This window comes from Ursus arctos, unplaced genomic scaffold, assembly GCF_023065955.2.
Source record: "Ursus arctos isolate Adak ecotype North America unplaced genomic scaffold, UrsArc2.0 scaffold_31, whole genome shotgun sequence".
NCBI lineage: Eukaryota > Metazoa > Chordata > Mammalia > Carnivora > Ursidae > Ursus > Ursus arctos.
In genome coordinates this window covers 5,205,508-5,220,211 of record NW_026622997.1, presented here as the reverse complement: position 1 = coordinate 5,220,211, position 14,704 = coordinate 5,205,508, and the positions used below count along the sequence as shown (strand labels likewise).

General features: G+C 42.5%; 1 long non-coding RNA gene across 1 annotated transcript; it reads left to right on the top strand.

Annotated features, from left to right (window-relative positions):
* The first annotated feature begins 3,759 nt into the window (after nt 1-3,759).
* LOC130542229 (uncharacterized) lies at nt 3,760-8,342 on the top strand. Its single transcript, XR_008956633.1, has 2 exons — nt 3,760-3,912; nt 7,968-8,342. It is a non-coding gene; the product is annotated as an uncharacterized LOC130542229 (long non-coding RNA).
* The last annotated feature ends 6,362 nt before the right edge of the window (nt 8,343-14,704 follow it).

Here is a 14,704-nt window from a genome sequence, read left to right as displayed (position 1 = left end):
GCCCTGCCCTCCTAGGTATTTAGAGAACATCCTACTCATTAAAAATAAAAAGAAGAAAAAGCATGGCTCAGATACTTTGAGCTATAAACTGTGGCTCAAATACTGTCTGTCCATATGTTTGAAATGCGTAGACTTTTGCATTTATTAAACTGGTGAATTGAGGTTACTCAGAAAGACAATGCACGGCCCCCAACGTTTCAATTTTGGCAACATGAAAGAGTTGGGGGAGGGGTCTCAAAGTATCCGAATGCTTTATTGCTACTGGACTTCAGTTCACCTTAAAATGACGTCGTTTTAGCATCAGTCTGGTAGAAAACAATTTTCTAGTGGAATATAAATGTCCAGAATAAGAATGATATTTCAAAGGACCTGCGATTTTACTTAATTTTCCAAGATGTCCTTAATATTAACTCCCTGTGCATCTGCCCCCTAAGCTTTCACCAGAGCATCTTGGATGCTTCCAGCATGTTTATGTACTTAGCAATTTCAGGTAAACCGTCAGATCACCGGTTTCTATATGATTTTAGACCACCACCACCCTAGGTCAACTTGCAACTTTTGAAAAGCTTTTGATTTCACTTACTTCTCAGTTTTTCTCTTTTAAACTTACATGTTGGGTCAATGTCTCCTATCCAAAGAAAAAACTAAATTTAGGCTAGAGCAAAACAGGTAGTGAGGCACAGATTAGGTAGGCTTTTCCTAAAACTAACGGACTTTCTCAGAAATTAACAGGATGCCATCTTTTTATTCACCCAAGCAAGTTTTCCATTATCAGAGTCTATATAATAAACAACACAGTTTTGTTCAAAGAAAAGTCTAGTCACAACCTGTTTTTCTTCCTTCCTTTTTCTTTCACAGATTCATTCATTCAACAAATATTTTTGAGCACCTGCCACATGTCAGAAACTGTTGTGGGCACTTGGGGTACTTAAGTGAGCCAGCAAAGGTCACTGCTTTCATGCTGATTACATTTTAACAGGGGATTACTTTTTCCCAAAGTGTTCTCAACAGAAAGAAAGAAATTGCTAAGAACAAAAATGGCAAACGAGTTTTTGCACTTTCCTCCACGTGTATTCTGCACCGGGTTTACTTAGTTTCAACATTTTCTTCACTCATCTGCTTTTAGAAGTGCAAAACAACAGTCGGTATGAAACCTTCTGAGACTTCACATCTACCTTGCTTTAAAATGTGATTCCTAATCTTCAACGCCATCTTCTGGTTTACTCATTTGTCATATTGATCTGCCCGAAGTGATTTTTGTTTTTTTTAACGATGAGGTGAATACAAAGAATATTTTAAACACTAAAACTCTTGATGTCCTCATTACCCCTGGTGAAGGGGAGGGAGTAAAGGGGTAGGAGTTGCCAGTTACTCACCAAAGACTTACATCTTAGTCATAGTTGCAACAAAAATGACAAAAGTTTTTAAAGTCGAGCATTCCGTGTCCCTCCCCCCAATACATACCCTTGAGTAAACCAAAGGGTTCTTCAGTAACGGTAAAAGACCGGACATTTATCTTCAAAATGTCACAACTTGTTAAAAAGTGAAAACAAATAGGAAATCAGTTAATTGAGTGTCTGTCCCAAACAGAAGCTGGTCTTTACATTCTGTGAGGCGGTTACTTCAGTGAGTTGTCCAGAAGTTGTACATGGAGCCCAATCTGAACGGAGCATTGCAATTTTCAATTTATATGACTATAAAAAGACTGTAAGACAGGCTACATTTACTTAAATTCAATATGTTAACAAGTTAATCTTTTTTAAAATTCATATGCAATGGGGCGCCTGGGTGGCGCAGTCGTTAAGTGTCTGCCTTCGGCGTGATCCCGGCGTTATGGGATCGAGCCCCACATCAGGCTCCTCCTCTAGGAGCCTGATTCTTCCTCTCCCACTCCCCCTGCTTGTGTTCCCTCTCTCGCTGGCTGTCTCTATCTCTGTCGAATAAATAAATAAAATCTTTAAAAAAATAAAATAAAATAAAATAAAATTGATATGCAAGAAAAACATTTTATATTATTTTATTTATTTGAGAGAGAGAGCACATGTGAGAGATAGCATGAGCAGGGGGGGGAACAGAAGGAGAGGGAGAAGCAAGGTCCCCACTGAGCAGGGAGCCCCATGTGGGGTTCAATCCCAGGACCCCAGATCATGTCTCAGGACCCCGGGGTTCATGACCTGAGCCAAAGGTACACACTTAACCAACTAGGCCACCCAGATGCCCCAGGAAAAATATTTTTAAAAACACATATTAGACCAAAAAAATAAATAATTGAAATCTTGGGGTTTTTTTTTTTTTTAAGATTATTTATTTATTTAATTGCGAGAGTGAGTGAGAGAGAGCACAAGTGAGGGGAGGGGCGGAGGGAGTGGGAGAAGCAGACTCCCTGTTGAGCTTGGGGCTGGATCCCAGGAGCCTGGGATCCTGACCTGAGCAGAAGGCAGAAGCTTCACCAACTGAGCCACCCAGGTGCCCTGAAATTTTGTGCTCAATAAAGCTCTTTTCTTCCTGATTCATTTTTCATAGGAGGTGGTACTACAGTTTGTTAAAAATAATGCAACTCTATGCTTGAAAAAGTTTAAAGGGCAATCATTTATAATTACGTGTAAAAACCAGAATACTAAAAATGTTTTGTTGTTATGATGTAGAATCATAAAGGATAAATATCTCCTCCTTGGCGATATGTGTATGCAATGTTAAGTATTACCATTAACCAAGCATCTTGAAATGCAGTATTATTATACTATTATTGTATTATTATATAAGTAACAATACTACACATTATATTAGCAATATTATATGTATTATATGTAGTACTAATGGTAATATATAATAGTATACCATATACTAGTATAGTAATATACAACATGCTAAGTAATAGAGTAATATGCACTATATATGTGCTATACTATTCAATAGACTATAGTAGTATAATACAGTATTATTGTATTACACTACATAATATTATAGCATGATTATTGTATGATACTATTGATAATTAGATACTCAAGTATGAGGGTCAGCTAGATCTGGTTCAAATCCGTGAGGTCTTGGGTGAACTATTAAACTCAAGTCTTACCTTCATATATACAAAGAAGGTAAAGGCTTTCTTGCCTGTGATAATGTGTGTTGGATAATGAAATGATGCCTTAGCACAATGCTTGGCATGTCCCAAGTATTCAACAAATTGGGACTATTAGTATTTATGGTGTGCTTCAGCATTTAAGGAAGTTTCATAGACTGTATCTTGTTTGATCCCCCAACCAAATCTGCCTAGTGGGCAGGGCAGGCAATATTCAGCCGCATTGTACAGATAAGGAAAGAGGACCACTGAGGTCCAAATGGTTTGCCCAAGGACACATTCGCACCAACAGTTCTTTCTCCTAGTCTACAGGAGACTAGGAAGAATGTTTGTTGCATTGATATTTCAGAATCAGCCTCTGAGTGCAGGCCTGCTAGCCTGGAGGTGGCATTTCCATCCCAGTTGGGCACTCACTGGTTAGGACAACTTGGTAAGATACAGTCTTCCTGACCCAGTCTGTCAAGTGGAGGTTGGCAGCAGGCAACCACTGAACCTTCTTCCAACCCTAGATAAATTGGTTTTTTATGTCTGCTTTAACTTAAAACCATTAATGACAGTCCAGTGGCCTTTTTTGTTATAGTAAATTCCGAGTAAGAAAAGCTGTGTTTTTTGTTTTTTGCTTTTTTTTTTTTTTAAGTCACTGACCTAACCACTGGTCTTCATTCTTCTTCATGAAGCTATATTCACTTTGAGGAAGCTGGAGGGAAAAGGTACTGCTTCTCAGCCACTACTCTCGAGTATTTAATCCTTTGGAAAAAAAAAAAATCTAACCTTATAAGCAACTTATACAGGAGAGGAGCTGGGATGGACTACTCTGGAAATGAAATTGTATGGTAAGTGCTTTCACTGAACACCCAGTTTAAAGGTATTGTATTGATCTTTCTTTGTAAAGTGATAAATTCTAATACCAATATGGTATGTAAACATGATTTATTTTCATACAGAGTTGCATACACTTTCCTAATTTAATTTGCAAAGTGCTCTGAGTTTCTTCAATGATAGAACTTTGCAGAGTTCCATCATGAGCATTTCCAGAACACAGGCTGTTCAGGACTAGTTTGTGAACTCTTTTAGGCCACAGAGCTCGTATGTGTGGCTTTTCCCTAGGCAGAGTATAACCCACTTTCAGGCTTACAGGAAATTGGACTGGTCATTTTAATCAATTATGTAATAAAAAGTCACAAAGTCAAAGACGCTAAGGCAACGTCGTCTCCTTTCCCTTTGTTTATAAACAACTGTTCCCTTTTTGTCTCTTCTTCTTGCCAGTATTCCAAGAAGTCTCCCTGTAACATTTCTTTTCTCTCTGACTTGTTACGCTCTCTACATTAAGTAATGACGTAGTTTTTAACAAGGGACCACTTGATAACTGCCAACTCCCTTCACCAAGTCAACAAAAATGCAAATGCAATAACTCTGGGTATTTTCTGAAAATTGAAGCAGTAGATGAAAACCAAATAGGGTTATCTAATTCCACCCGTTTGTAGCCCTTCATAATGCTGGGCTATCCTAGAGTTCAACTGTCTTTTCAGCTGAATATTGTGAAACAGCACAACATTATTTTTTTTTAAAGATTTTATTTATTTATTTGACAGAGCTAGAGACAGCCAGCGAGAGAGGGAACACAAGCAGGGGGACTGGGAGAGGAAGAAGCAGGCTCACAGCGGAGGAGCCTGATGTGGGGCTCGGTCCCACAACGCCAGGATCACGCCCTGAGCCGAAGGCAGACGCTTAACCGCTGTGCCACCCAGGCGCCCCCACAACATTATTTTTAAATGAAGGACTACTTCTGAGAGTCAAGGGCATTTTGGGTGGTAGAGTGTATCTTCAGGAAAGGTTAGATTATGCTCTGGTACCAAGTCCCCGAAATCTCAGGGGCTTACAACCCTGTAGGACTACTTCTTGTTTACATGAGTTATTCACCTGACTGGCTGGTTATCACTACTCTGAGAATCCAGGCCAACAAAGCAGCATCTAGTACATTCCTGGTCACATAGCACAGAGAAATGATACAGATAAAACCACATACTGATTCTTTAGGCTTTACATCACCGTGAATCATGTTCCCGTTATGAGGTAAGAACTGCATTGAAGGAAGAATTGCCTGGAAGTAGCATGGGTAAGGTAGGAGAGAGAAAAATGGCCAGGAGTCCTAGGAGAACCCAGGAGAGAGACAAGGAGTTCGAGACAGGGGCGGATGGAGAAGTCTGGAGGAGGAAAAGGTTTATGGGAGACTAGATAGGGGACATTTGAAATGACATCCCAACATCCAGGCTGATCTAGGTAAGTGCCTTAGTTCCTTTGGGGTCACTGTCCCTTTGATCCCTTAGCATTTGGAAACACAGAATTATCTCTTGCTCATCTTTGAACCATAGCATCTAAATGTGCTGGGTGCCTTGTAGCAATGAGCTCTAAAAATGAATGTGTCTTGCCTTTAAGGGGATGCTTTAAGGGGACAAGAATACAATGGGATCTTCAGTTAAAGATTAAGGAGTCCTTAACTGGTGAAACAGCAGCAGACCTGAAGATGAAGGTTAGCCTGTGGGACTTTCAAGAATCAGGGAGTAAATACCTACAGGCTAAATACCTGTGGAGTCAGGAGAAGGAAACAGGATAGGGCAGGAAAAGAAGCTAAGAAGCAAAGCCTACTAGAAAGGCCTCAGCCAAAGCGGCAGAGAGATCTAATGCAAGAAGTGATATTAGAAGAGAGCTTTGATGGGAGAGCTGGGGTTTCCCAGGCGGGGCAGGGTGGAGGTGCACTGCAGACAGGGGCACTGTGGACAAGGACCGACAGGCTAGGGAACCCAAGGTCTGGTGTAGGAACTGGAGGGAGCTTTGGTACCTGGAGCCGGTGAAGGGGGAGTGGGTGGGAGAGGAGAATCACCCCTCTGGCTATTTGGGGAGGATTCGCAGAGGGTGTTCTAGAGTGAGAAATTGTTGGTTCCTCCTTTGCTCCATACTCCATATGCTACAACGGCCTTTGTCACACAAGAGTTTAAGGGCTTTGCACACATTAAGTGATTTTTAGCAAGAGAGTAACTAAGTTTATTTTAGCTTGGATATTAGGAAACTCAAAAAATCCTTTTCTCAACACTCCTCCACATATGTTTGGCTTAAAAAATCTGAACAAATTTTCTTTTTAATTTTCCAAGGCATTAATAAAGGCAGCTGATGTCCTGTTTCAGAAGTGTGAGAGGGCTACCCAGGCTAAGTCACGTGGCAATTTGATTTGGGCAGTGGTTTTGATACATTCTCCACCTATCCTGCGAAGCCACCATGAGCTCGAAATGGACACCTTTTGAAGTTTGATGTGGGATCCCTGCTTTGGATCTTGAGCAAGAATAAAGGGCTGGCCCTCCAAGGGCCTTCTCTGTCTGCCTGGGGGGGAGTGGGTGTTCCCCTAAGGCAACGTAGCATGGCCCGTGTCCACAAAGCCACACACTCCTTTAAGTCTGGATATTTGGGGGGAGCACAGAGGGCAACTGCAGGCCTGCCCCATCTGGTTTGGAAGTCCATCCCACTCCCGAGACGTGTTCTGATTGCAGATTAGAACTTCTGCCCTTTCAAGCTCATGGGTGCAACTTGGAATTTTCCCACTAGACTCGTCCACCAGTGTCAGCCTGCTGACAATGCCAGGCCTCATTTCTGATACTTCAGAGAGGCTTGTGACATATTTGAAGATAGTTTCCTCAATCATTTTTCACTATAATCCAATGGAGAAGTAAAGCAGGCATTATGACTCCACTTTAGGGAGGAACACTTGAGATCAAGGAGTTTTTAGAGGTGCCAATGTCAACAGAAGGAACTGGGCAGTGAAGACTGCCCTCGACCACATGTCTTGCTGATGTCTGCAATCCCCTGGCCTCTGACTTTGCACCCAGCCATTCTGCCAGTGCCTACCCAAGACTATCACCTCTGCCACCTCCACTTGCTTCCTTTCTCTTCTCAGGGTGGTCCTGAGGAAACAAAGCCACACAGACTTGGCCTTTCTTACGTTTTGGTAGTCCTGCACGCTTGGCTTTTGCCCCCTGCATTTTTCTTGCTAACTTACTCCTCACAGTGCAGAGTGCTGCATGATTTTGCCCCACTTGTCCCTCACTCCCACCCCTCTCCCCTGCAGAGAAGACGAGGCAGGATATGTGACTGCCCAGGCCACTTCCCTTCCACCCTGTCCTCCTGTCCCAGAGGGAGTTTCTGCTTCCACTTACACCTTACTGATACAGCTGAATGAGTGAATAAAGGAATCACTGGAGGCACCACCAGGATGCTTGTTCGGTTTCCCTCTGAGCACCCACTGCGGTCAGGCCCAGGTGCTTGGTAAGATACACGTTTGGACTCTGCCTAGCCATTTCACCTCCAACCCTCGAAGTTTTGAAAGGATATGTATGAGCAGCGTAGTAAGACTCGTGAAGGGACTCACAGACCCACAGGATGGACATAAGTCATGTTGGTGGCGTTCAACTGACGGGTACAGTTGCACAAAATATCTGGGCGTTCTTGAAAGGCCTAGGAACCGCAGGGGGCTTGAAGAGGCTGATTCTGCTCAGAAATGCCTGAGGCCTCTGGTGAGATGTGAGCACTCCTCCCCGTCAGCCTGGTGAGTGCGTGCTCAGCCCTTCTCTCCTCCCACGCCTCGGGCACCCTGCTCACAGAACTAACCAACCTGCGTTAGTGAACTAACCCGAGTCCTTCATCCAGTTTACACCGGAATTTTGCTTTTGAAACTCCCTTCAAAAATTCCCCCTTTCCTTCAAATGTGGTTTTTTTTTCTTCAACTCTTTGCGAAGTATTATTCAAAGCCAGTAGGCAGTACATTTGAATAATCCCATGGACTTGCCCTTTTCTGCTCACTGAATTTGATCCCTGTTCTTATTTGTTATGATCTGTCAAGGGTAAAAAGGAACCAACTTCTATCAAGATAAGGCCTCGGAGGGGCTCTGCCGTGAACATTGTAAGGAAGCTTCCTTGGCAGATGTACTGGGCCTTCATCCTGAACAATCAACGTGCCACTAACGTCCCTGACAACATGGTCACAGTTCATAAATGGATGCTTACAGGTTGTACTCGGATGTGTTCATCCTGGGTGATACACAGAACTTCTGGGAGGCTTAACACGCTGTATTTTGTGAGTCTGTGATTTATATGAACTTTTTATTTTATAAATGAATACGCTGCACCTTGTTCGGGTAAACTTGTACGGTTTACTGACTCCTTCTGTCCCATTTGTAACAAAAGTCCCCGCAATACATTCTTTTTTGCCATCATCTTTATAAATTTAAAGTCGATACTCTTTTTTTTTTTTTTCATGGAAACTTCCCGATGCTTCCAGTGTTTCTTCCTTTTGAAAATCAAGTTTAGGGTCCATCAGTAAAATGAAGTTCCAGGATATGTTTATTTTGATTCCCATGGTAACACACCCCTTAGAAGAGTGTATATTTGGTAGGTGCTATTTTTGCATTAACCTATCAAATAATTTTCAGAAAAAAAGTCTATTCTTGAAATATGGAATTATCATGCATAGATCTCAGGAATTTCAGCACGCTCCTCACCACGGGTTTTGTAGCCACTTGTCTCCCTAGTATTTTGTGATGAGACTCCAAGAACTCTGCTGAGGTCCGTTCAGCCCTCACCCCTGGCCTCACAGTTCTTCCTGCCTGAGAGAGATTTCCGTTCACTTTTCCCTTTGTCCAGTTGCAGATCTCTCTATGTGCAAAAGTATAACCACAGGACGCACTTAATTTTCCAGGGGCTGCAAACACCACTGTGAGACCAGGTCTCTTACAGAAATATAAGCAGGTGCCTACGTTGTGTGATTTCCAGGTACTGTAAGTCCCACTCACCCACCACACCATTCATTCCCTCTTTAATGGTGTCTTGGGCTGTTCTTTCCACGTGGCAGTAAACATTCTACTGTGTTTTTCAAGTCCTCTCCCCAGAGTGGTTGTGTGAACTGTCGAGAGCACCCATCCTCTCTCAGTAAGACATTCTGCTGCAGGTTCCCTCCCTCTTCTGGGAAGGCAGAGCTTGCTAAACCGGAGTCCTGAAACTGGCAGCAAGGACACGACATTTCTCTTGTACCTATTTCAAGCTGGAATTACATCCTGAGTCTCGAGAAAGCATGATTTCCTTCTGAGACTCTGTGGTTTATTTCAGATAGGGTACTTTTAAGAGGCACAGCACGAGGCATCAAGGAAGACATAAGGATAACCACTACATGGAGCCTACCACGTTATGGGCCTGGGCCGTGCACACACCATTTACGCACAGGAGGAAACACAAAGCAGAATGAAATATGATTATGACAAAGTGGAAAAGGAGAAGGGCAATTAAAGGAACTAGAGAACATCATAAAGACGGCATTTGACCTGAACCTTGAAGTCACAAGGCTTCAATATCATAGAAAAAGAGAAAAGGGCACTCTAGGCTGAGACCAACATGGACAAAGTCCCGCATGCAGTATGACGGGCGGATATTGGTAGAAGAGCATAGTTCGGGGTAGAGGTGAGGACTCAGAGTAAACGGGCCAGAAAGGAGACGTGAAGCCCATCAGGGGACACCGTGGAGGACCTTGAAACCAGCTAAGAAGCTTGTACTTCATTGGCAGAAGGTTGGCTCTTCATCATCACTGTGATCCTAGAGAGTCAGGCTCGGCCAGTAGGCCTAGGAACCTTCATTTCCATCAGTCAGTGCGAATTTTGATTTAGACGTCCCAGGACCACACGCGTTGGACACCATGGGGCAGCAGGGAGGTCCTGTAACAGTTTTGGAGCAGGAAGTGCCACAACCCAACTCAAGTTTCAGGAAGACCACTCTGCAGTGGATACAACGTGGATTGGAGGTACAAGAGCGGACAGGTGGAAGGTCTAGGTGTTTCTGGGTCTGGGGCAGGCCCTGGGGACTGAGGAGGTCACAGAGAAGGAGGCACTGGAGCAGAGAATCATGGCTCACTGAGGTGTGGGCAAGAGAGGGAGACACCAGACATACTGAGAACAAGGAAATGGGAAATAATGACAAAGAGGTGACATTTAGGATGGAGGGTGTTAACTCTGTCTTGGGAATTTGGACTTGAGGCACCAGAAGGATGTTTGGGCAGATTGTCCTGTAAAAAGTAGTTGGCATTCAACTTTGGAAGCAGGTTAGGTAAGGGACGAGGCATATATGGCCCACTGGCAGACAGGGAGATAACAGAGGACTCATTAACTATCTTAAACACCGTGGATATTTCAGTTAACAGCAGGCTTCTCTATTTGCCTGCCCCAAACTTGTAAGGCTGGGGGCAGTGGGAGGTCAGGAGGAACTAGGTTTCCTCTGACCATAGACGCTCATCACTTCCCTCCAAGGAGGTTTCATTCAATGTGGCTGTGGAGTGGCTCTGGGTGGGAACGACCGAAGGTAACTTCCTTTAAAGGCTGCTGTAGGTTCCTTTGCCCTGGAGGGTGATGCCGCTCTATGCCCTGCCCAGCCAGAGCAGACTTGCGGGGAGCTGTGAGGGCAAGAAGGAAAACAGTCATGTGCCAAGCGTGAGCAGACGAAGGAGGGAAGATGGGGGTGCTTCTATGAATACAGTGACTTTTTGGAAGATTCTCCTCCCAAACTGTTTTTGAAACATGAACTGTTCTGCCTGCCCTGGAATGAGGGAGGCTGGGGGCCACGCACTCAGTCAGGGACCTGTTTGATGGTCTAGGTGGACGGCGGGGAGGTTAGAAGTCTCCGCAAAGTGCCACTTTGGATCAGTGTTCCGCTACAAACTGCGAAGAAGCCAACCTAACATCTGGTCTGTAGCTTCCTAAGTGTGGCTTTCTTCCCTGATCCCTCAACCATGTTTCACTACAACCTGGTGGAGAAGTGAAGCAGATATTATGATCCCATTTTTAGAGATGAGCACATGGAAATAGATGGGGTTATTAGAGGTGCCTGATGTCAACAGAAAGAGCTGAGCAGTGAGGACAGCCCTCAGCCACATGCCCCATTATGAAATGAGCCCAATATGATTAATATGGAAAAGAATGTCCAGCTTCATTAATAACCCCCTGTCTGGAAAACTCTTTGCACTTATCTTTGCCTCCTGCCCACCTTTGATCAGGCCTTTACTCAAAGACCACCATGCAGGGGAAGCCTCCGAGCCAACACTTAGACACTTGCCTAATCTTTGTACATGGCTCTTCACAATATACTTGTTACTTACTGACATTGTCGATGGCTTATCTCGGCTTACTAAAGCTTGAGCCCCATGAAGGTAGGGACTTTGATGCTTGTGCTGACTGGCATAGCCAGCACATGCGACAATTTCCACCCATGTTAGACACACAGTAAAGGTTTTCTGAATAAATGAGTAAAAGATCATTACAAAGGGGTGCCTGGGTGGCACAGCGGTTAAGCGTCTGCCTTCGGCTCAGGGCGTGATCCCGGCGTTATGGGATCGAGCCCCACATCAGGCTCCTCCGCTATGAGCCTGCTTCTTCCTCTCCCACTCTCCCTGCTTGTGTTCCCTCTCTCGCTGGCTGTCTCTATCTCTGTCAAATAAATAAATAAAATCTTTAAAAAAAATAAAAAATTAAAAAAAAAATCATTACAAAGAGAAAATTCATACCCATTTAAATGAGACCGGAGACAAACCATAAAGACTCTTGACTCCGGGAAACAAACTGAGGGTGGGGCAATGGGTTATCTGGGTGATGGGAATTAAAGAGGGCACATGATATGATGAGCACTGGGTGTTACATTCAACTAATGAATTATTGAACATTATATAAAAAACTAATGATATACTATACCTTGACTAATTGAATTTAAATTAGAAATTTAAAAAAATAAATAAAAGTAAATGATACCATATGAAACAACATCTGTATGGCTGAAATAAACACTCCTAGAAAGCAACTGAACATTTTTCAAAAATGTTCACCTCAGCATTTGTTACAGTAAAACTTGGAATTAATTGAAATAGCTAATCCTTGAGGAACAATTAAATGCATGTTAGTACATTCACACAGTTGGGAAATTTATTTATGAAAATTTTTGTTAACTTGGGGGAAATGCTTATGATATAAAGTTAAGGGAAAAGAGCAGAATGCAAAATCGTATGCGTGATACAATCTTAACTGAGAAAAATGCACAAGAGTTAGGGAAAACCCCAACATGTGTGGTGAGGTCACACATTATTTATATAAATTGTTTTTATCTCCATTTTTTTCTGACATTTATACTTTTAGGGGCATGGAAAGATATTATAATCAAAACCATCAAACAGTTTCTTAAGAACAGAAAATTAACACATATTAAGATTGACCATGTTGACTGATGTCAAATGCTATGACAATATCTCTTGATCTTCATTTTTATTCAATCCCTCAATCTATGCCAGCCCTCTATTTTTTTCCTTCTTACTATAAAATTCATTCCTTAAACACATCTTTGATGCAAATTACTCCTATTTTCACATACATGTCTTTTTCTGGATTGCTTGCAATCTGGTTTGGGTTGAAGCTCTTGGCAGGGAAATATAGAACTCCATTGTCAAAATTCGAAGATGATATTCTCGGTTAGGTATTTTGGGGAAATACAAAGATATATTCGAGCATGGTTCCTTCCCTCAATAAATTTCAGTTGGGTAGCTCTAGCTCTCTGGTCTTTACCTTGGAGGAACTACTTTTATTAAACCACCAAAGACATTCTTTAGCAAAAGTCCAAAGGCCTCAACCCTTTTCTGAGCATTTGGGCCTCTGAGCTTCTCTGCTTATGCTGACCAGCCCCTTCTCTGTGACATCCCGCCTAGTCTGGTCTTCAGCAGCGTTCTGCACCCTTAATCATAGCTTTCATAATCCTTTGGGCTCTAACCGAACTCCTTTCCTGCTTCTCAGAATCTCTAGGCCTCACGATGCTCTTGAATCAACCCTGATTATCTGAACAAATACTTCAAAGATGTTTATCTTCATGACACCAATTACTCTCATAACCTTGGGCCCAGTGGCCTGTGCTGCCCTCTTCAACCAAAAAAAAAAAAAAACCTCAAAGTTTGCCTCTAACCTCTACCATACCCCTATCTCCTAATGATTCAAGTGTTCTGTCTTTAGCAGGAAAGGCAGGCTGTCTGCATCTGGGAATATTCTTTTCACAGCTGTAATTCAACCATTCAACCACAGCTTTCAAGTTCCTCTTCCTGGACCGATCCTGTCTGTCCCACTCACCTTTAATAGGCTGTCCCTTTTCTTTGCACAAGGTTATATCTCAGAATATGTGTAATATCTATGGGCCTGGTTTTTTAAGTCGATTTTTATTTCTTTATCTTAAAAACCACTTTACTGAGGTGCGATCGACATGTAAAAAGCTATACATCTTTAATGTATATAACTCGTGTTTGGGGGTAGGTATACATCTGTGAAATCATCATCACCATCAAGGCTACAAATACATGCATCACCTCCCAAAGTTTCCTCCCATCTATTATTACTATTATTAATTATCATCATCGTCATCATCATTTTGTGGTGAGAACACTTAACATAAGATCATTCGTCCTCTTAGCAAAGTTTAAGTATGTAGTACAGTATTATTAGCTGTAGGCACCATGCTGTATCGTGGATCCCTAGAACTTACTCCTCCTGCGTAACTGAAACTTTGTATCCTTTGACCACCACCTCCCCCTATTTCTTTCTTCCCAGCTCCTGGCTGTTACCATTCTACTTGTTATTTTATCAGTTTGACTATTTTAGATTCTAATTATTATTGAGATCATCTACTTTTGTCTTTCTGCATCTGGCTTATCTCACTTAGTCTAATGTCCTCCAGACCCATCCATGCTGTCACAAATAGCAGAATTTCCTTCTTTTTTAAAGCCTGAATGATATTCCATTTATGTATACACCACATTTTCTTTATCCATTCAATACAGGCATGTTTTTAATCTTTGATTTGTATATTTCTCTCTCTTTTTTTAAGATTTTATTTATTTACTTGAGAGAGAATGAGCAGTGGGGAGGGGCAGAGGGAGGGAAAGAGAGAGAGAAGCAGACTCCCTGCTGAGCAGGGATCCGGATGTGGGGGTCAATCCCAGGACCCCGGGATCATGACCTGAGCCGAAGGCAGACGCTCAGCACACTGAGCCACCCAGGCGCCCCTGATTTGTATATTTCTCTTGTAATATCCTACTTATCCCGAATAAGTTCTAAGGTCAAGAGTTGTATTTTCTATGTCTTTATTATTTTCCGTAGGACTTAAAATAGCACTCTGTACAAAATAGGCTACCTGACAGGAAAAATGAGAATTTGGGACATTTTTCAAATAAAGGTTATTTTTCCAACCTGCTATTGAGACAAATAAGGTGTTTGGGTTTGCACTATTTTAACTGTCTATCTACACTGGCCAAATTCAGATGCTTTTTCTCTGATACTTCATTTTGTCCCTATAGAAACCTCAGAGATACATCTTACTGGACTCTCAAGCTTTCCAGATGATACCCAACTTCTGCCAGAGTTTAAGATTAAACATCTCTTTATCCAACTCTTCCCTTTTTGTTTTTCGGAGAGCAGATCACCAGAAATGTTTTTCTGATGTTTTCTCAGTCTTTCCGTGTTTTTCGTGGCCTTGACCGTTTTGACGGTGCTGGTCACGTTGTACAATGTCTCAAAG